This window comes from Camelus dromedarius, chromosome 3 (assembly GCF_036321535.1).
Source record: "Camelus dromedarius isolate mCamDro1 chromosome 3, mCamDro1.pat, whole genome shotgun sequence".
NCBI classification, from domain to species: Eukaryota; Metazoa; Chordata; class Mammalia; order Artiodactyla; family Camelidae; genus Camelus; species Camelus dromedarius.
The window spans coordinates 71,646,640-71,671,230 of NC_087438.1; positions in this window are offsets into that span (position 1 = coordinate 71,646,640).

Here is a 24,591-nt window from a genome sequence, read left to right on the forward strand (position 1 = left end):
AAAGTTACATGAAACCTTATTACCCTTTCTCACAGGTCCCCCCTTTTCCCTCTGGGTAAAAGTCTAAGGCTTTACTGTAGCCTATGAAGCCTCATGGTAGGCACTGTTAACTTTCAGTACCAAGGGTACCTCCTAAAGTCTGGTTAAGCCTACAGACTCTTCAAATTAACGTTTCCAAATGCAAAAACTTTTAAGATTCCAAAGGAACTCAGTTATGTTGAAATGTTGCTATCAAATTATTAAATATATTATGAAACTTATGGTACAGGAATACATACGCTTTTTCAAATAATTGCAGAAACCTCAGCAAGAATTTCAAATGCCTCAGTCGATAATAACAGCATGGCTCCCATCAAGAGAAAATTGTGCCTGACGCATCTATTGGCATTCTTTGCAGGATAAATATTCTTGGATAATGAGGAAAATAGAGAATACAACCTCTTTAAACTTTTAAAATGCCTTGAAGAAGTTTTTATACCTAAAGGTACAGAAAAACTTATAGGAACTGTGAAATTGAAGGTGACTGACTTTTCATGGATAGAAAACCAGCTCAGAGATAAGAAACAAAGATGAATAAGTTTTGGGAAAGTCTGATTCAACATTTTAGTGAATTATTTAAATGATGGAGCACACAGTGAACTGGCAAAACAAGAATAAACAACTGAATGTTTTCTTGAAATATAGAGAGAAATTTCATAGAAGCTTAAATATAAACACATACAAAATAATAATTTAATAGAAAAGTATGCATATTTTATTTATATAAACTTTGATTCACAGGTTAGAATCCAAGACTTGCCATATTTATTAGGTGAACTGTAACCCAAACCCAGTATTATTGTGAAGTAAGTTTTTAGCACTCTCTGCTCGATAGCCTTACTAAACTAGGGCAAGAGGGGATGTGAAATAAAATGAAAAAAAGTATTTTCTATGTAATATTATTCTGTCAAATGATATAGTGTCTGAAATCTTCAATATGGGAAATACATTTATAAAAAAATCAATTGGTTCATTTTATGTGATTTGGCTTTGAAAAAATAAGTGTATTAAGATTGCTTTTTTGTGCAGATGATAGAAACGTATCAAATCAGCTTATGTAACATTTTAAAAGGGAATTTGTTTACTGATCTAAATAGGAATCCACAGGAATCTTCTTTCTTTTTTGATTAGACAGTGAGATTCCCTGTGGCAGGAAACACACATCCTGACCCCTATGCTTCCAGCTTTGAACCTGCTAGAAAAAGCCTATTCTTAAACTCCAGAAAAAAGTCTTCATGGCAAGTCATGGTGGGAATGTGTTGGATCATGGGCCCAACACTGAGCCAATCACCAAATGAACCAATTACCTCGAGTATTGTATTCAGGGCCCAGGTCTCCTTCCCGTATCTCTGACTTGTGGAGAGGGATCCATCCCACCCAAATGTTATGTAATTGTTTCCCCTCTGAGAAAAATCCCTTTGTTACCAAAGTAAAGCATGATATTGAGAACTTTTCAAATAAACAAAACAAAACGAAAAACAAGTCGCTAACAACTAGAATGAGTTTCCAAAATGATTAAGGTAGAAGAGCCTTAGATGGTGAGCAGTCATGAAGAAGGCCTCATACACTTTAATAGGAACTTCCAGAAGTAAAACATGGTTTGAAGCCAATGATGTGAGAATGTGACCAGAAGGCCTTAGAGAGAGATTTTCTGAACTGCTTTTTCTGCAACTGGGGATACTCCAGAGCGGGCAAAATGCCCTCATTGCCCACATTGTCACATGACTTCCCAGAGATCAGCTTATTTATCATGTTCTCAAAAATTCAGAATTCTTGAGAATCCAAATCTATTATCTTCATAGAATTTCTTCAATTATCTCAAAAAGTAAATAAATGCTTATTTCATTACCATCTATCCTCACTATAAAGATATAAATATAATACGATAAGGGAATTTTTCTTCTTGCTTTTACTTTCTTTACAGAGCTGATCAACATGGTTGAAAAATAATAGGTTAAAAAAAATATTGCATACATTCGGGTCAGAATGCTGATCCGAAATGCTGAGTACCTCACAGCTTCACAAGTGGTCTGCAGTGAGAGCAGCACCTCATGAGGAATTCTGATTTAATGCAGGGGTCAGAGTTGGGCCACAGTCTTTAAAAGACAGCATAGATGCATTGTTTAGAGCCCTGTTGTTGAAGATGCACTTCAGAGTATCCTGAGAGGTGCCTTTCCTGAACAAAGCATCCCGCGCGTAGATCAGCTGAGCTGAGAATCAGATCTCTGAAGCAGAATCAGTCTTTCATCCTCGTTGAAGAAGAATCTCCAGAAGCTCAAGTAGAGAAATATTCACAATGCTTTGCATATAATACAGCACTGCTTAAGAAATGCTTGTTTACTGAACAATGTACCCAAAAGAATAATCTGCTAAACTAAGACGTATTTATACTCTTGACAGTTCACAGAGACAGCCACTGTGGGCTGCAGACCTTGTCCTCCCAACGTCTGAAAATCCTATGGGTGGAATGCACATCTGCACAAACTTAATTTTTACTTAAATATCGGTTTCCTTAGATTTGTTTTCAGTTAACACTAGAGAAATTCACTTAGGACTGTATGGATCACAATTTTAACTGAAGCCAATTTTGTAAAGCATACTGAAATGACATCCAGGTTCATTACCTAGGAGGTAATTCAGAGAAGAATTTACAGACCCGCCTACCCATCAGAACAGAGGGAGGGCAGGAGAGGAGGAAAGAAGAGCCGGGAGAGAGAGGAGGAGCATATATATTCTAAACCCCCACTGAAGACCTGCTGAATTAGTCTATCTGGCAATGATAAGAAATACATATTTTTATAAAACTCCTTGAGTTATTGTGATAAAACGAGGTAGCCAGTTTGGCAGCCCTTCATGAAGTGGTGTTAGCATCCTAGGGACAGAGACATTCATTCACTCAACTTGACACTGAACATGACTACGTAATACATAGATCAAATGAAATTACCAATGATTCAAAGTGTCCCTAAGCCTGCCATCCTCTCACTCCTTTCACAGGCCATACTGAGCCCTGCCTGCCAGAATCACTCTGCCAAACACCCAACTTGATGAATGGCTATCAATGGTAGGTAACAATTGTGTTAAGGTTGATATATTTGTTGATTAAAATGGCTTACTTTATAGTATTTGGATGAAAAAAATTATTAAAGTAAAAAATTCAAACACAAATAAAGCAGATCTAGTTCACTAATCTATTTATCATTTCCATTTTTGTGTGAATTAGCACCAAAATCCACAGCATTGTGTTATTAAGAAATAGTACTGAGACTTAATCAGCTGCTCTGAGGAAGGATATTAAACTAGAGGTCTTAAGGACAGGTGAGAATGAGGAGAGAAATTTTACACAGACAGAAAGGTAGAAGGGCATCAGTCAGAACTACTTTGGGGTACAAGTACGGAATTACTCCAAATAGTACAAATTTGGGCTTTTTTCCCTCTGATACTAAATAGTTTGTGGATATAGTTTGTGGGTAGGAAAGGGTTGGCATGAGTTCTTCACATAAATAAATTCAAAAATATTATGGAATTTTTGTATCCATGATTCACTGTCTTTCCCCCCATGGTGATCATTTTTTTTTTCTTCCCACATTCCAAGCATGAAAAAAGCTGAGTAAAGGAAGGTGATAACATCAACCACTTCTGTCTGAGTAAAAGGCTCCAGCAGTTTTCCACACCCACGCCTTTGGTTAGTATTCAGTCACGTTTACTCCTAACAGCAGTAAAGGAGTACGTGGCTACAAAAAGAAATGTTTAGTTCTTCTAGTCCCTGGGGTGGCAACAGCAAGTAAACCTTCTCTGATCTGGGTCATGAACTGTACAAACATAAGGTAGGTACATATAACATAAAGCATACTAAAATCCTTAATTCTGTTCCTTGTCTCCCTGAAGGAATGCATGAAGAAAAAAAGTAAAAGAGAGGACATTAGCAAGACTGATAATGACAGGTGGGAAAAGTACTTTAGATATACTGGGGCACATATGGAGGAGCTGAAGGCTTTAAGCTAATGGCTTTCTTCCTTGGGCTTAATTTGGAAAAGATATGAGTTTAGGAGAACTTGAAATAAAGGATTGGTTTCACGTCCAGGGTATATGGAAGAAATAAAAAAGCACAAGTGGTGGGAAAGAGGTAGAAAAGTGATAAAGGCACTATTTTGACTCCATGTCTCATTCAGGATACTATGAGTATCCTGTGTGTTGCAGTGAATGGACACCAATATCAAGTTGGCTGATGAACCTGTGTGCTAATAGGAAAAAGCAAATGACACAGATGGGGACACTGAGGCCAGACAAGTCGTTCAGGACAACTGGTCTAGTGATAAGACCAGTCACATCTCAGTGGTTCCCTCTCTCACCTCTTCTTGAAAACACAGTAAGCCTGCCCCTCTTCCTCTTACTCAGATAGCATCTGGTGGGGGGAAAAAAGTACAAAATATACTAATGCTGATATATACTAATACACTAAGCCACATACTGACATGCTAAGCCATTCAAAGGAGCTTAAACCAACTTTGACAGAACTTTGAGTCTTAAATTGACAGAAGTTTTAAATTGAAAAGACATTGCTTAAACTTAAAGAAAGGGAAAACATTTTAATTGGAAAAAAAGTGTATCAGCTACATAGGACAATAGGACCTTAAAAAAAATCAGATCAGTTAGAGACAAAGAAGCTGCACTCTCTAGCCATCAAAGTACAGGGTGAGGAAATTTATGACTCCATTATCCCTCATCTATCTTATCCTCTGTTTTTCATTCAAGTTTTTCTCTCCTTTCATTCAGATCAGCATAACATGTCCTGTTAACTCTAATATTTGTAAACTACATTGCGTTGTTGCCCATCATCCTCTGCCATCCGCTCCACAGCAAGCTGTTCAAAAGTACTGTCTGCATTTTGTGGATCCACCACCTTATCTCCCATTTGCTCTTCAAATCGCTCCACCAGTCTAACCCAGCTTCCTGTCCAGACATTGATGAAATTGTTCTTCCCAAGGTCACAAAGACCTCACATTACCAAATCCACCAGAACCTTCACTCCTACTAGTTTAATGAGTGAGGGAGGGAGGGAGGGAGGAGGGGAGAGAGAGAGGGAGGGATGGGGAGAGAGAGAAGGAGGAGAAGAAAGGGGAGCGGGAGGGCAGGGAGGGGGAGGAAGAAGGGGAGGAAGCAAGTGAGAAAGAGAAGAGAGAGTTTGACCCCACTGGCCATTCCATTGTTCTTAAAATGTTCTCTTTTCTGAGCTTCCTTTACAACATACTTTCTCTCGTGATTGATTGTTTAAGCAGCATTCCATAAACTTGATCATTAGATATGGAACGGTTTGGGGCTCCACTAGGGAGACTAGATCCTCTCATTTTTCTATTCTCTTTCACCAATTCCAATGGCATTAAATCCCAAATGTCTTCTACATTAGATCCCAGACTTCAGTTTCTAACTGCTTGCATGTCCCTTGAATGTGCCGTTCTCCACATCTACAGGCCAGTGCCACAGGCTCCATGTTCCCCTCCTGCTGTAGGTCTTGCCACTTCCCCTGCAACATGTTGAGTTGGGTCACATCCGCTCTTAATTATCACCTATTTCCTCAAAGTTCTTTGGTGAGTTTCCTTTACAGGCCCGTGCAGACCTGCTCCTACCTTCCCCTGAGACTCCCCGTCATACACTTCTTCTAGATGCCTACCCAAGAATGCAAATGCACCAAGAACAGAAAGACTCAAGCTACTATTTCAATAAGAACATACATTTAAACATATTTAAAATATCATTTGTGATCAACTGTATAGGGAAAATGAACTATTCTTTGCTTTGGAGAAGACTTCTATTTTAACATGTTTCCTGCCTAGTATTTTTAAACCAAGAATAAAAATAATTAAAAAAAATTATAATATCCCAACATAAAATACTAAAGCAAACAAAGTCAAGAAAATGTTTTGAGTTAAAATGAAAAATTAAAATAAAGACATGACAACATAATTTTGCAATTCAACTTCATTATATAAATAAAGCTTACCATTGGATGCTTACTAAGGGCCAGCGAGTTTTCTAAGTGTTTTATTTGTATCTAATTTAACTTCCACAACAATGCTATTAAAATTAGCAGTGTTTATCCTCATTTTACAACTGAAGAAACTGAAGCAGAGGGTAAAATAAGTTGCCCAAGTTTGAACAGCTAGTAAGTGGTGAAGCTGCGTTTAAAACCCAGGATTCCGTATCCAGGATACGCACTTAAATTTTTTTTTCCAATGTGTTATGTTGATTTGAAGATTATATTTTTTTGTTGTTTTTTAATCTTTATTTTTTAATATATTATTAAATTCATTTACTTATTTCATCATTTAAATACTTACCTTTCCTTTTGTAAAACTGCTGTTTGATGTATTTAACTTTCTTAAGTCATATTATTTCATAATTTATATTCAGTAGAAATATTAAAACTGCTTAAACAAGACAGACATTTATTTCTCTCACATAAAATCAGTTGAGGTGACTCAGCTTTAAGTCCAGGGCTTGTAAGAAAGTCCATGCTTATTTTGAGACCTAGACCCCCTCTGTCTCTCTGCTCCACCATCCTGGAACACAGAGGTCCACTCAGTGTGGAGAATGACCACCAGAGGACCGGTTCTAAACCTCAGGTGGGACACAGGCTAGAAGGGCACACGGGCACAGTCCTATTAGAATAATTTTTCACATATTTCTATCATCTCATTGGGGATACATCAGGTTGGGAAATTTAGTTTTTTATATAAGTATGTTGTCACCCAAAATATAATAGAGGTTCTGTAAGTAAGAAAGAAAGAATAGATATTCAGTAGAAAATCAGTTGCTGAGATACTGTCACTACATCTGGATGAACAATAAGCTCATTTACTAATTCTGCTTTTCAGTTGAGTTAATATTCTTTGTTGGAGAAATGGTTGATTTTCATGTAGTTACAAAAATAATGTTGAATGTCAATCATACAACTTAATTTTATTAAATTATTTTACATAATCTGTTAATTCACAGTTGATTTTATCCTATTCCATTGTCTTCAGGGCATTATTAGACAAATGCCAAATATATGTAGGGTAGAGTATCCTCTCTGAGGCACTCTATATTCTTTCACGTGCAATTTTGAATCTTTGGAAACCTGTATTTTTCCTTTTCTCTGTTATGACTGATCCTTAAGGAAGAACAACAGATTTATAATGTCAGCTAAGGAACTATTAATACCTTACCACAGTTTAATCATTAATTACACCCAACATTCCCTTGAAACACATAAAACAATTCTAGTTTTACAAATGAGATTGCTGAAGTAAAGTAAGGGCCCATTCCTTGTTGGAAAATTCACTCCACTATTATTAATCCTGAAAATGTTCTTGTTAGTAGATGAACAGCATAAGAGACTTTCTAATTACCCTCAGTTCCATTAAAGTATTTTAATGCTTCATTAAAGCTGATGGATGGTACACACCTTTGATTATTCAGGTGCTGATTACTTGTGAAAAACACTTACACCACCAAAGTGTCAGCTAAATAGAGTTCACATCTTATGATATGTTAAGGCTGTGCCTGCAAGGAATAGATAAAGTCAGTCTTAGGAGCTCTCTTGGGAATTATTTAAGAACTATTTTTATCATCATATTTTGTTTTAGTATTTCCATTAACGTCTGGAAATTTAAACTAGGGAAACTATAAAAGGGCAGTACTTTAAACTTGTAAAATGTATGAATAATAATAAAAAAAAGATTTAAAACAATGAAACAAAGAATTATAGAGTTATTTCTCTACCTGTTAGAACATTCTAAAATACACATTTGGCATGTCTTTACTCAAGCATCTATTTTACTATTAGGATAAAATAACTTTACGTCAATTGGCAACATGACCAAAATAAAAGAGAGGCAAGAAAAAAATAACACAGTTATGAAATTTAGTTTATAATAGCCAAACCTTTTCATAACATAATTATTTTCCCCAGAGTCTGATCATTTGGAATTCCGTGACAACTAACAATCAACTAATTATATACAATTAAAAATCAACTTTTCAAATATCTCTAGCTTCACTGTGCAACAGGCTTCCCTGTTTTTCTCTTCTTGGAATACCCGTGTGACTCCCTTCCCTTTGTTACACTTTATCTATTGGACAATTCAAATATTGATTGCTTTTTTCCTAATACGTGTTGCATAACTTTAAATGTTCAAAATTATCAGTGATATATATTTTAAATAGATTCATGCATTAAGAAAAGGATATACTCACATCCCTTTTGGGAGGACCCTATGTCAGAGAGGGTAAAAGAAAAAAAAAACCTGCCTTGTAGTCATCAAGTATTTCAAGAATTCGCTGTTCTTTTTGCTCTCATGAAGAGCTAGATGTCTGTGAGGTGCTCATGAAGTTTGCTCCATTGAGGTTTGTTAAATTGCTCATTTATAGTAGCTTACGTTAGCATATTGGGAGCTGACTCCCGAAAGTTCCACATGACATGGTATTTATAAACAGTTGCAGCTCAAACAATCTTTTCATTGCTTGGAACCCACAAAAGAAGGGATGTCCCTAAGCTATATGTTTCTGCGGCAGCCTGGAATTTAATTAATGCCCTTACATTCTTCTATAAGCATAATATGTTGTAAAGCCATTAAGATGTAATTTCAGAGAACAGCTTCTGTCAGTAAGGATTAGTGGTTTAAAGCGTAGATTCTGGATCCAAGCTGCCTGGGTTTGAAACCCAGCTCCACCACTTCATACCTGTTTGTGCAAAATTTCTTTTTTATTCAGCTCTACTGAGGTATAATTGAAAAATCTAATATATCTAAATTGTACAACATGATGACTTGATATATGTATCTGGTTAAAGAACATCCATCACCTCACTTACTTGTTCCTTTTTTTTTTTTTTTGGTGAGAACATTTAAGTCCTCATTATTGTCTCAGCTAATTTCAATTCTACAACACAGTGACAGCAACCATAGTCTCCATGACATACATTAGATCCTCAGACCTTACTCAACTTACAGCTGCGGTTTGAACCCTTTTACCAATCTCTCCCTCTTTCCATCACCCACCACTCCCTGGCAACCACCATTCTACTCTGTGTCTATGAGTTCAACTTTTCTTTTTTTCAGATTCCAAATATAAATGATACTGTACAGTATTTGTCATTCTCTGACTTATTTCACTTAGCACAATGCCCTCTGGCTTCATCTATGTTGTTGCAAATAACAGGGTTCCCTTCCTTTTTAAGGCAGAACAATATTTCATTGTGTTTATATGTGTCTGTGTGTACATATATATGTGTGTGTGTGTATATATATATTACATTTTCTTTATCCATTCATCCATTGAGACAATTTGTTTCCATAACTTGGCTACAATGAATAATGCTGCAGTGAATACAGGAGTTCAGATATCTCTTCAAGATAATGGTTTCATTTCCTTTGGATACATATCTAGAAGGAAGATTACTGGATCATATGGTAATTCTATTTTTAATTTCTTGAATAACCTATGTACTGCTTTCCTGGTTACCTGAACACTCAGTTGTGGAGTCCTTGACAATTACTTTCCTAACCATGTCCATATGTTTTAAGACTCTATTCTTGATATGAAAACCCATCCTCTTGAAATAACTACAATGGCTTCTGTCTTCCTAACTGAATTCTACTTGAAAGCCACAAGGTACTATGCTGAGCACACAGACAAAAATACATGGATATAAAATACTATAATGGGTTGGGACATCTGAAACTTGAATGACAAAAATGGCATGTTAAAGTCAAATAAAACACTAAAGCTCACTCTCCACTACTCATAAAAGAGAAGTTTTGATTGATATTCACTGTTTTATGATAATTGGAAAATTGACACTTAAAATGAGGTTCGAAAAAAATTCTACTATAGCCAGTGATAATTTATAACATATTTTTGAAAGAATTCTTATCTGAATTAAATTTAAGACGGTATGCCAGCTTTTCCAATGAAGTTGAATACTCGTTAGTTGGCCAACATATCAAAACTTGGATGATTACATTAAGAAGATATTTTTACCTCAACCACTAGCAACATAATTCATTTAAGAAAAAAAAACTGTATGTGTATATATATAAATATATATACACACAAAATTATATTTATGCATACATTTATAAATTATATACACACATATTTCTTTATAAAACTGCTATTATATATAAATGTAATATATACAAATGTTTATAATATATAATGTTGAATACGAAAACCCTAAGTTTTCACAGAGTCTGACCATAACTAACAGAATGTTGGTCCTTTGAAGAAAGGTATCTAGGAAAAAGTAAGAAGATGAGGGAGTAAAAAAAGAGAGGAATGTACCAGCTGTGTGCAGTATGAATCATGTGTGTGACCCATAAATGCACATTTTACTCTATTTCAGAATCCTAGATATATGTGTGTGTGATATATGCCAAAGAACAGCAGATGTGAACTTTGCTTCCAGGTTGATGTAGGCAGAAGACAGTTGCCTTGTGAGAACACAGGTGCCAGGCGCAGACAGTAGTTTGAAAACATGTCCCTGGGAACTTGCAGACACGGAGGAGAGTGCTTTGCATTTCTCCAGATCACGGAGTTAAAATTTCAGGTCAATTTTACCTGGATTTTGAGGTGAATATTTCACAAATGTCCTGGCTACACATCTCCAAGCTAATCCTGAAACTTGTTGGAAAGGCACTCGTGCAAATAACAATAAGTTTTTTCCACTCTGCATCGTGTTTGTTGGCATAAATGTTACTGCTGTTATTCTCATAAATCATTATAGAAGTATAAGCAGTAATTTTAACACTGGCATTGATCTTTGGGTTTACAACTAGCTTTCATATATTTTTTCTTTAAGTTACTTGATAATTCTATAATGAAATTTAACCTCCTTATCTTATCTTTAAAAAAAAAAAAAGACAGAGCCTTAAATAAAAACTACCTGCTTCAGGTTAAAAGTAAATAGTAGGAGAACTGAAACCACTCTGCTCTTTTCACTGTAATTCTCTAAGTGACTTGTTCTGAGTTAAGGAAATGGCTGAATTAAGGAATTTTTTTGTTCCAAAAAAATAAATATAGTGGGTGTAAATACACAATTTATATTTTCACTCTGCTGTCAAAAAAAATGAGACTTTGATGGGAGTCATTTAAGTCACTGACAACCAGGTTGACATTTTTGCTTTTATTATATTTCATGGTCAATTGTTATTAAAACTGTTTCCTAAAATATAGTTTCCAATATCATTCCACCTTTTGTCTCATGCAAAAAAAATTCCATCTCAAAATCTGACACAAACAAACATATTTCTCTTTTCAAAAGACCAGAAAATCAAACCCTAGAACCTCATATCAAATATGCTGGAATATTTTTGAAATTTATAAATTGTTAGCTCAATATATTTTTGTTCTCATTTTTTAGGCTTTTAGAGTAAACATTCCTGCAAGGGGATTTGTCTAATAAATTCATAACTGCTACTTTTCTATTTGCTCTTTCCCAAAACAAAGGTATTTTAGTCAGAAGATTTGTACTTCTGCAAATAGTGCTTTTAACTTATATATTAACAAAAATAATTTAGTATTAAGACAGTTGGTTTTGGTAGTTGTTGATTTTTAGTTTTCTATTTTTAAATAATTTTAGATTGAAAAAAGCATTGCAAAAATTATACATTGTGTTCCCATAATATAATTTCACCCATATTCAAATGTTAGTAACTTACACAGCCATAGGACAACAATCAAAATCTATGAATTGGCTTCTCTTGATGCTAGAGAAATATAGTTATTCTAAACTTTAAGTGGACAATAAATCTTGTAACCTTATCACATTTAATGACAGAGACATAATGAAGTTTAAATCAAGTTGTTTATTTGGTTGTTTCTCTTTTAATCTTTGGCTTACAACTAATTTATTTAGAGCACAGCACCTGATGGGGGGAAAAAATAAGGAGAACGATATAACTTTCCTTTTGGGGGTAAAATAAAAAAAATTTCACCTACCCTAATTCTTTTTATTTAGCATGCTGTTACAGTATTTAACATAGTATGAACAAGGAGCTAATTTAAGTGTTCTACTCTTTTGATCACTCGGTTCTCTTGGATTAGATAAATACGTTTGTAAAATTTCTCATGGTGAATTCCCCAAAGTGAGTGAGCACTATCAGTGTCTGAAGCAACCAAAAGGCTGTTATTTTCCTTCATTATGTGACTTTTATCAGTTCATCATTGAATATATTCTCTGGATATTCTTTCCCAGTAATAAATATTTGAGAACAAATATGAGGAACAAATATGTCAGATAAGTATAATAAAAGGTAAACCTACTATAATTTTATTTTTAATTTGGTGAATAAATTTGCCTGAATACTGTGAAGTAACTGCTGACAATATTCATTCTGTACCAGATACCTTCCATTCACCCCTCTAGATCCCCCTCTAAGGTTCTCTACCAGCTTTGTGACTATATGGGATGTGTCATTGATGTCTGTTGTTCTGTGGCTTCTGGGGAATAGGGGCTTGTCGATGGGGAGCACAGGCAGCAAATGAGAGTTAGATTGGAAGTATAATCAAGATCATCATTCCTTTGACTTCTTCTGTGACTTCTAGCTGCTGGCTACTTTTATCTAATGGATGGCCCTGACTCAGCTCCCTCTCTCTAGGTGCGAGTAACTATTGCTGTTTCCTAAATCCAATACCCTGTCCATTGAGATTCACTTATACTTGTGTGTGTGTGTGTGTGTGTGTGTGTGTGTGTGTGTGTGTGTGTGTGTGGAGACAGAGAGAGAAAGAGGGAAAGAGAGGGAGAGAGCGAGAGAAATACAGGGAGAAAAAGAAAGAGAGAGGAATATATATATATATATATAGGGAGAGAGATGGAAGGAAGAGAGAGAGACAGAGACACACAAGGAGAAACAGAGACAGAAGGAGACAATGGGACATGGGAAGTTTTCAGAAATCAAAGCCCTAAGAGTGATGACCTCTGATAATAGAGATGAAAGCATATATAAGATAGACCAAGAAAAGAGGAAAATCTGCTCAAAGTCAATGGTCCCCGAGCTGTTTAAAATTGTAATAAAAAAGGGGCATGGATCAGGCACAGGACCTAGGGAAAAATAGGTCAATTAAATGCTATTAATTTTTGATTCCTGTCTCTGTTTCCTTGTTACGGTACTACGTCTCCTTAAGACCACACCTCACTTTCCTCATCTCCCCATCCTCAGGAATACAGGACTTGCCCCTTGAGATACCAAGTGCAACCTGGCCACATCACATTCCTGCCATTTCCATACTTTCTCAAGGCAAATTATTTATCCTACTAATATGTGTCAGTATCACAACTTTTTAACTTTCAAATTTAAGAACACATTACTGCAGTTTGACCTGTAACTAAAATTACCTTAATAATATGCTAGTGTTTAAGCAGCATAAGGTACCATCGCTAAATTCAGTTCCCTCCTAGTTAACATGGTTACATTCCAACAAAAATTTTCTAAAGGCCTAAACCCATAGATACTGAAAATGTCAGGCCCTGGGTGTGAATTAATTGGAATGATAGCGGAGGTAGAATGCTGTAATCAAAATGGAAATGACCTAGGAGTAAAAGGTCCTAGGTGTGTTTTCTAAATCCTCAAGTACTTGATAAAAGCAAATATACTTTCGTTACCATGGCCTTGGGGTCCACAGTGACATAACTCATAACCCATGATAATACAGTGACTGTTGAGAACAGGCCCTGCTATGACCTATGATGATAAAGCTGAAGGTTATTTAACTAGGGAAGACGTGTAAAATCAGGCTGAAAATGCATTCAGGTTAAAAAATATTCAAAGAAAGAAATAAATACAATAGTAAATAGTGAATGCTCAGGATATGAAGTCTAGACAGTTCAGGAACAATTAAAATTGTTGTGCACAGTAGCACTTAATAAACATTGGTTAAACGTGTTGAGAGATGTCACGAGGACCTGTAAAACTGATAATCCTTGTGGTCCTATTACGGGAAAATCAGGAGTAGTATATTGAGAAAGCCTATTTTTTTTTTTAATCTGGCTTGAGTCTTTGTCACTGGAATTCTCAGTGCCAGTGCTGGCCTACCTCTTCCCTGAAGGGGAAAATTTCATCATCTAGTATTCCAAAAAAATGAGCTTTCTTGCTTCCCTGTTTGTTTTGTCTACTTGAGGATACGTGGTTCCAAAAGAACTCACCTTGTTCCCAAGAACTGGCCCTATTTGTGTTCTGCTGATCTGAATTTCTTGTTTCTTGACTCAAAGGGAAGGGTTAACACTCACGAAGTGTTTGTGGAAAATGAACTATCCTTTACTGTATGTCTGTCTACCACCTGCCCTACACTAAAAACACTATCTAAATATCGATCTATGCATCTAAATACACATGCATACTCTCCTCCCCTCCCCCTCCCCTCCCCCACCACGTAGGTTTTACTCTTCACTACAAATCAATGCATGATTCAAAAGTATGGTGATTTGCCTAAAGCCACTCAAGTAGTAAATATGGTGCTAGGGTTCGAATTTAGGTTCTTCCACAGCACATTAGTATTTGGAAAATTAGGATACAAATCACATGCTCCTAATCAACACAACATTATCTTCATTTTAATAAGCTACTTTTCTAAAATGTTTAGCAGTGTCTGTAATTTTCTTATTTTCACTTTTGTTAATTTCTGTCATCGTACATAGGTCCTAATATTATATTTCATACTAAAAATGCTTTTTAAAATAGATTTCATGTGCTTGTATCTGGAGATAGCAGAAAAGAAAAAAGTAGGGATTTGTGGGTAGAATTCAGGCTTCACAGCAGTGAGAAAGACAAATGGCCCAATGCTGAGGTCTACTGGAAAATAAGAAAAGGGTGAATGAGGAACCAGCTCAGTGTCAAAATGTGAACCTAGTAGTCTAACTGGCAGAACGCCCCATGTCTCTGAGGGCGGTTCTTAAAGCTTAATAACATGCACTTACTCCTGGTAATAAATGCTTTATCATACATTTGCTTTCCTTTAAAAGTTCAATATTTTTAACTTGCATTGTGTTTCAAAAATGTAATCCTTAACATAAATCAACATTTTGACTGGAAAAATCTGCAAAATGCTATTCTCACCACACTCAAGATGATGTCATTTATAAAATAAATGACATGCCATCAATAAGAAGGACTGAGCTGACGAAGACAAGCCTCACTCTCAGTAAAGAAGCGTATGTAACTGCTTCATTGCACAGTTCATCAAAATGGATTGATTTTAATTTTTTCTCCAATCACTGCCTTCTATCATGCTTCCTTGAATTTCCTTTTACTGTCCCTTAACTACATTTTGTGTTGTTTCCATTACTTTGTGCTCATGTTCAAGTCTGTAAGAAGCCCAGTCAAATTATAAAAATCTACTCCATGTTCCATTAATATGGGCTTTCCTCCCTCCCATTAGCACCGAGAGGGCTTGGGGAGAAAAGACAGACTACAGTCTTTTCCTGAGATGACTCCCCCTCCAACTCTTTCTCTTCCTCCTTCTCTGTTTCTTTCTCTGGGTTTCCACTCTTCTGGCATGTTCATGGGGGAGGGAGGAATAAATCTGAGAGGCAAGTACCCTGTGTGGCATATGTATTTGTCCACTATTGTTGACCGCTGTTTGCTGATGTTTCTCCTTTGGTTAAGACAGGCTGGGTGTGTGTGTTCTCTGTGAGACAAGGAACAGAAAGCTGTTTATCAAATGAATGACATGTGTGCATACTTCAGAGAACCCTACAGGGAAAGGACGCACTGCACAACTTCCTGATGTAAGAAGTGTGAACCAGTCTGGTCTCTTCAGTTCCACAGCTGTCTTTACCACAGCATCCCTGCTCAGCAGCCAGACTCCTGAGTGGTGAATCCTAAGTGATTTCAAAGTGGACTCTCTTCACAGGGTCCACTTGACCCCTCAGACATTTCCTTTATCCTGAGCATTCTAAGCAGGTGTAATGCTGGCTCTTCATGGCTTTCCCCTAACTACGTTCTCCTTTATGATGATACTCTTTTTTTCCCCTAAGTTCAAATAATAAGCCCAGAGGACAGATCATCAGTCACTGGGGTACACAAGCAGACAACCAATCAGGGAAAGAGATGCCAGCCTACATAATTGCTTCAGCCCACCTTTTTTTTTTTTTTTTAATAATATAGGATAATCATTGCCTATTTGTTTCCAGTTGTTAAGTTCTAGTAGCCAATTTTTATAAAATACAAAAAAATCCCAGTCAACATGACATAAAACATAAAAGTAATATAAAATCGCAGTTTAAAGAGATAAAAGAAATCCACTGATGCTAGAAACCAAGTGAAACAAAAAACCAGAATTATAGGTATATGTTCAAATTTTGTGGTCTATGGAGATATGATTAGAAACTTACAGACTAGGGTTTTAAATGCTACCTGGAAAAGAAGATATAACCTTAGGCTTAGGAGAAGCAGGTAGCTAGAATAAAGACCTGATTTGCTCAAAGACTGAAAAATTGAGACTAGATGACCCACACTTGAAGTCATGGAAGGAGAGTTAGTCTTGAGAAACAGAAAATCAGAGTGTCTATTACTCATGGATGTGAGATCTGGAACTGCATTGCTCCTTGGGAGTGGAAACCAAGACTGAAATAAGATAATGACCTACAACATGTTCAAACTCAGTTGCAGTCTTAGAATAATGTAAGCCAGAGCTGCAAAATGATTTTGAAGGAATGTTTCTAGAACTAAGTGATATGGAATACAAACACTGGTGCTTCTCCTGACGATGAGCTCAAAAATAAAAAACGCCCCTCATAAGGAAATAAACTATCATGAGGGAGAGTGACAACCAGGAGACTCAGCAACCGCAGAAAATAAATATAACAGAAATCTAAAGGAGATTATAAAAGTAGTGTGATAAAATGATCAAAAATGCTTATCTGAATTAAGTTTAAGACGGTATGCCAGCTTTTCCAATGAAGTTGAATACTCATTTGGTGGCCAACATACCATCAAAACTTGGATGATTATATTAAGAAGATATTTAATATATAATTCCTAAAATTAAAAAAACCACAGTAATTAAAATATTTTAAATAGCTTTTAAAATATATATAGATTTGCAGTAATAAACTATGTAATGTAGTATAGGAATTTTGAAAGTTGGAAAATATAGGAAGAGATGGTAAAGTGCTACGGATATAATGAGAAAATCTGGAGGGAAAACAGAAAGAAGTGTTAGCAGTATTGTAAGATAATATTGAGTGTTTTCTAGGTTTAGGGAGAACATTAAATCCTTACACTGACTTTACACCAAGCTTTAAGCATTATAAAAATCCAGTACTTACACATATACATCTAGAGAGGGTGCAAAACATTCAATTTAGAGAAAATCAAAAGCACTTCAATAGACTGACAGATTACTTCTCCTTAACAAGACTAGATGCCCGAAGACAAGTGAATAACATGTTCAAATAGTTGATGGAATATCTAGCTGACACTGGACTTCTGTGTCTATCTAGATTATCATACAACAAGAAGAAAATAAAGAGCTTTTAGACTACATTCAGAATTTCATAAAGGAAGTGTTACTAAGGGATAGATTTCACAGAAAACAAAAATAGCAAACATTACTAGGATATGGTAAAAAAATGCATATTGTAAAGTGGAGCTTATACTTGTCCTGAACTGCCCTATGGAGGTGATTGTACTATTGATATAATAAATTTTGATCAAATAGGTCAGAAAACTTGAGAAAAGCTCTAGGATCTATTTGCCACTAATAGCAAAGATGATGGGAGTGTAAAATGTAATGCTCAGGATGATAGGTAAAACTACATAAACATCAGCCAATATGCTTGAATCATCCTCAAGAACTTTTTAGCCCTCTTTAGAATAGTGTAGACAATAAATGGTGGTCAGGTTGGGATTAGGCAAACATGTTCTATGCATTAGAAGGAAAGCAGCATCCATGGGTATAAGGAAGAAAACTCTCAAGTCAACAGCCTCTATTTGCAGTGAGTCTATTGGCTGTGATTTTCCTTCTGTTGAAATGGGAAGAAGAATCAGGGTGAAGAAAATTTCCCAAGTAGAATCAAAGACACATTGGAAAAGCCTGCAGAAGTGGCTAACAATGTACTTCAATTCTAAAACTGGAAAATGATTAAGTGTATCAGTTACCTGACTTCTTTGTTATTGGTATTTTTCAGTCATTACCTAAGATGCTCAAACCAAAAGGGTGATTCAGAGAATTTTTTCTTCAAGTATCTTCACCACATATATAAAAGAGAAAATGAAAAAAAAAAAAAAACAGGAAAGCACAAAACTAATAAATAAATAGATATACTTCAATATAATCTTGTAGGGAAAAAATGATAGAAACAGAGAGTATATTAAAAAAGAAAACTGGTATACCAAAAAATTAGAATATCAGCCAGTGATGGAAGGCATAATTTGGAAACTGAAAAAAGCATGGAGAAAGGTGACATTTTTTTCAATCTCAATCATGTATTATTTTATTTTATTTCAATTCAATATGTAATTAACACTGCTCTTGTAAATACGCCATTTAGTAACTTATTCACCAAGAATGTTTTCTAAAACCTCCAGAAAGGCCAATAAAAACATCTAGAAAAGTTGAAAGTTTGTATATTTAAGAACATTCACCTGTTTCTATGTAAGAGTTGGCTGAAAATGAGAGATAATACAATGGCCTGGCTTACTATTCTTTCTTTCCTTTTGGACTGTGACTCTCTTGGAAGGAAACTAAAATTATATGACATGGCAGTATTGTTGTAGCCAGAATATACATCTTTTGATTATTTTTTGTCATATGCTATAGTTTGTTACATAAAGTTGTCAAAGAAAAGGCATTTTGTTGACTCAGACCACATTAACTTAATGTGTATGAATGTATATACGTATATACATACATGTACATGCACAAGTTAATGAAGTCTGGGTCAACAAAATCCCTTTTATTTAGCAAACAAAAATGTGTATATGTATGGATATATGTTTCATATATGTAAAATATATAGCAACCTCTTCTCACATCTGTTTAATTAATTGTTTTTCTTCTTTACTTTGTTTATCCTATTGGAAGTTCACAGGGAGTTAAAAAATGATTCTAATTACCTGCCTAACACTTTAGAGCACATAAATTAGTATGGCTTCTGTACCAAAAGTTTACTTAAAACAAATACTGTATGTGGAGGCAAAATGTTTGATGATTTTATTACAGTGGCCTAACAATTATTGAAATTTTAATAGAAGAATTGCTCAGTGGAGTAAATTAAAATTGGCAGTTGAAGCTGCAAATATTCACAAAGGGAATCAGAATATAATTTTAAATTGCCAAGTGCCTGGTTTAAAATTTTAGCACACAGTCATTACAGCAGAATCAGACCCTCAACACAGGTGCCCAGGAGAATATCACACGGACTCTGAAGAGGAGGGCTGGTCAGTGTTTTATAGCTTCATCTTAAATTTGTTTACCAGATATAACTGCCATCCTGTGTTTTAGTGAGTTTTGCTAATAATACAGCTGAGATGTCTCAAAATACTTTGGCTTTCCTAATCACAGGTTTTAATGAAACCATAAAAGCTGTAATCATTTTTTAGCCCCAAGGGAGAAACAATTATTAAAAAGTGATATGCCTTATTAAGAAAATGTGAATGTTCTTTGATAAAGTTAGAGGTTAAATTTAGAGGCGTGTAGATATTTAATCAACTATAACAATAACATTTTAATCAGTTTAGTTGACTCTGGTAAAGACTGAAACCTAAAAGTTGTAAAAAGTTTACTAGGTAGTATGATTTTCTATATAAAAAATATTTTCTAAAATAAGTGAGTAGCCTCACTGTGTCATTTTGGTATTATTACTTGCATAATAATTCAAAATTTTCAAGGTTAAGGGTATTGACTCTAGAGCGAGTCTGCTTGCCCTTGAATTCCACTGGTCACGATCACCATGATCACTGCCCACAGAACCACTGGCAAGGTATATAACCTCTCTGTGCTTCAGATAACTCATCCGTAAAATAAAAATAAAAATACACCTTATAAGGCTTAAAAGTTACTTCACACAGTACCCAGAACAGTAAGTGTTAGTTATCTACAATTATTATTACCATTGATGTTTCTTATTCAGGAAAATGAAAGTAAACTATGGTTATAAAGCATATGCTATTTCAAATTGTTTTAAGCATCTTTTTAACGTGCTTAAAGAGTATTGATAATTCATTTGTTCATTGTCATGATGCCTTTTCTTCAAAGGGAAGAAAAAGTTTTAAAGGAAAAAAATTAAAATAGAATATAAATGGTGATACTCCATTTATAGTCATTTTTCTCTGTTCTAATTTACTACTTCTCAGATTACACATGATAAGTACATCCTCATTGTCAATAATAGAGCTTAGTAAGTATTGATGGGTAAATAAGAGCCATACTTAAAAAAAAAGTCTTCCACATAAATGAATGCTTATAATTCTCGTTCAGATTTCAATACTTCAAATAAACTAGTTGTAGAAGCTGACGACATATATACTGCAAGAATAAAATGAAGCCAGAACAGCACTGTTTCTATGAAACTCTTCTCTACTCTTATTCTTGCTTCTGCATATTTTCCAGTAAACTCTACTCAGATAAAGTTGAAAGTTACAAAATTCTACTCAGTGATCTTGGCATCACCTGTACTCTCAGAAATCATGGAATGCAATCACAGAGGAGGTAATTCAAGCTTACATTCTTTCAAGGCACAAAAGATTGAATTGCGTGTATTAAGAAATATCTATAGTTTGAGAGCTATGCAGTTGACTGAACTGAGCAAAAAGATGTACTCGTCTGCATCTTTCTGCTCACTTCAGTCAACTGTAGAGCATAATATTTACAGGGTATTTCTATGTTCGTTCTGTTCATAATTATTGAAATATTCTCACATTTTTAAAGATACTTTTCTCAATTTATTGTAAATTATTTTATTAGAGTGACAGATTCAAGTTCATATATTGGTAAGTGGTTATGAAACCTATAAACACACTTACTTGACTGACTAAAGTAACCTACTATATGGATCCCCCAATATTGAATAATAAATGTTCAGAGCCCAAATTTGTGCTAGAAGCAGCTAATTCCTTGTTACAAAACCACAATTCTGCTTAGAGATATAATTCAACAAAAGTTGTGCTCAAATATCAGAAGGGAAAAATTCATACACACAATGCATATATAAGCCGGTATTTCTTTTTTACCTGGAGGGAAAAACTCAAAACAAACAAACAAACAAAACATTTCCTTATAATGGTACAAACAAATTTGTTCAGGAAGTCCAGGGAGTAATTGTAACGAATTTCTAACAGATCCTATTGCTTTTGTCACTAAACAGCAGATACAGCAGATCTGTTTCAGTGTAGCTAAAGCATTTTGCCACCTCAGTGTAATAATCTTTATGGCTCATGTAGTAATAACAGATTCTACAAATGAGCATCAGCTTTATTTCTTATAGAAACGTGTGTGGTTTTGGGTGTGTGTGTGTGTGTGTGTGTGTGTGTGTATTATGGGAAGGGATATAGCTTTTCTACATAAATGGTTTTAGACCGACTTCACCTTTAACACTGCCTTGCTCTTGGCAGTGTACTGTTTTCTTGGTCATATATAGTTATATGTGTTCTCCAAAGACCCAAGACTTCACGCTAATTGTAAGCAAATTTAGCAAAATTAGGAAAGCTTATAATGTCTTCAGTAAACTAAATTTTTATTACATGGCACTATTTCTTTACTTTTATTTATCTTTCTAATCATCAAATATAGAGATGGAAATAAAGCAGAGGTCCTGATTTCACTCGGGATAAAGAAAGATGCAAGATAACATTACTTCTGTACTGACAATGAAAATAGTCAGGGAACCTAAAAAATAATTAAGTTGGAGATGATGGAAATTTTTTATATCTCAGTTATGTTGTGTTTACGCAACTGTCCGCATTAGTCAAAACTCATCTGTACTTCTTAAAAAAGGTGAATTTTATTATACTTGAATTATACTTGAATAAACCTAAATTAGGTACATGAAAAAATAAATAGAAACATTATGACATCTTTAGCATTTCTACTGCTGTCTCATTCTAACTTTTATGAAATAAATTTATCATTGATACCTCATTATAAAGTAAATCATTGTCATTAATAGTCTCTATGTATTTGTTTTCCATTGCTGCATAACCAATTATCACAAATTCAGAAGCTTAAAACAACACTTATTTGTCATTTAACAATTTCTGTGGTTCTATTTTTGGCTGGGCACAGCTCAGCTGGATGTTCTGCTTCAGAGTCTCCGACAAGAATGTAATTAAGGATTCAGGGCTGACGGCCTTGCTAGGGGAGGAGCCGCTTCCAAGTCTGTGTTGTCAGAATTCACTTCCTCATTGGCTTTTAGAATCAGGGCTTTAATTCCTGGCTGGCTGTTAGCTAGAGGCAGCCCTTAGCTCCCTGCCATGGGGGCCTCCCCACTAAAGTGACTTGCTTATGTAAAGTAATGACAGAGTGAAATCCTATCACCTTTGCAGTATTGTATTGGCTAGAAGCAAGTCAGAGATTCCATACCCCAAGGGTGTTAGTAACAGGAAGTGGAGACTGGGCAGGGGGCCGGGGGGGGGGTGCTATGTTAGAAAATGCCACAGCAAGTTAACATAAATGCAATTTATTTATATATATATATATATACACACACACACACACACACACACACACACATAATATTTAGAAATTCATTGACATATGAGATAAAAATTAAATTAAAACTTTCATATATTATAAATTCTGAGCCATATTTTGTCAGAAACAAATGCTAGAAAATCACTAGTTTACCTATGCATTCCCTTAGTCATGGATAAACCTCTTTTCTTTAAACAAATATATGTCTTTTATGGCTCTGGTTCTGGATGTTTAACCTAATTCTGTTCTGACTCAGGCATACCATATGTTTAATTGGTCTTAATTTCCTCTTTTGTTGTGCATTATATTATCTCAAAGATTTTATATTTTAGAAAGCTGCACCTTTGAAGGCAATGATATCTGTCATTATATTTATGTATTGACTTGTGGTTAGGAATTTAGCATATGATTTTAATTAGTATCTGATTAAGCAAGTTGTCAAGAATTTCATTAGCTAACTTCATTAGCTAATCTTAATACATGTGATAACTTAAGTCCACTATAAAAAACTAATTCAAATTTGGTCAAAAAATTTTGACATATACTGAAAAAGCTTTAGCAAAAATTTTTATTAATTTTTTTTTGATTAATTACTTTGATTTAGTATTTCTATACATACGTAAAATTTGTAAAAGCTTATCTCAGGGTGTATTTTACTTTCTATTTTAAAGTTTGTTTTATATTCAGTTTATTATTTTTAATATAATACTTTACATTTAATGTTTTAACATTAGTCTTTTGATATGAGATCTTTATTTTTATATTCTTTGTCTCTAACTTCATTTATATGTATTGATACTGCTAGGTCTTTAAAGATTACTGACCACCAATCCTTAATCGAGAATTTATTCTGTTAAAAACTACTGGGCTAAAATACTTCTCTCTCCAATTAAAAAACTGTTTAATGTTTTATGGCATTTCTAGGCTCCCCCCCCCCCCCCGACTATTTCACTATCAAACATTTGATCTTGTAAAGTTGTGATATTACCATTACAAAGATATTAATTTTTTTAACCATATAGTCTTCTTCTGGAAAGCTAAGAAAAAAAATCGATTCCATTGTTTATTTGGAAACAAAGACTTACTTTAATATGAATGATCAGTTTGTCTTCTCTCAACCTCTTTGTCAACATGTGAGGAAGACAGACGTTGCAGTACTGAAAAGGACCTAGTGCACTGTCTGATGCACGCTGAATTATTATTTGACTTTTTGGACTCTAAGATATTTATTCTTTTTAATTAGACATAATCAAACTATCTAATAGCAGGTTTTTTATTTTTGAAAAGTATTTCAGGATAAAACAAAATAAGGCTGTTAGCTTTCACGTGTATACCTATTGTATTATTTTATATTTTAAAAATGTATTGCAGTGGAATATGTTTACTGATTAATTTAATCATTCATTAAATAAGTAGGTATTGAATGTGTACCACATGCCTGATATTGAGGAAGTAACAGTAAATCAAATAAAGCCCTGCTCTTACAAAACTTACATTCCAGCAGCTAGGAAGTACATTAAAAAAATGTATCTGTAAATTAACACCAAAATGTTACAAAGATAAAGTAGATAACTTGCATAGAAAGCAGAGATTTGGAAGGAAATTTAATCTGGAAGCAAAATCAGCTAGCCCCAAGTATAGTGTCCATTTTATATTACTAACTTGTTCCAGAACATTCCAAATTTGCTATCAAGAATGATACCTGAGGAAAATCTAAGACTTTTTTTTTTTCCTGTACTTCACTCCCCATCCCCATGTTAAGAAGAGTCTTGTCCACTTCTTTTTAGGTTTTTTTAAAAATAGTATTTTTCATTCTGCTCTTGTTGTTCCAATCACATTCTTCCTCAGTCTGTATTTATCCATATAGACTCTCATCATGGT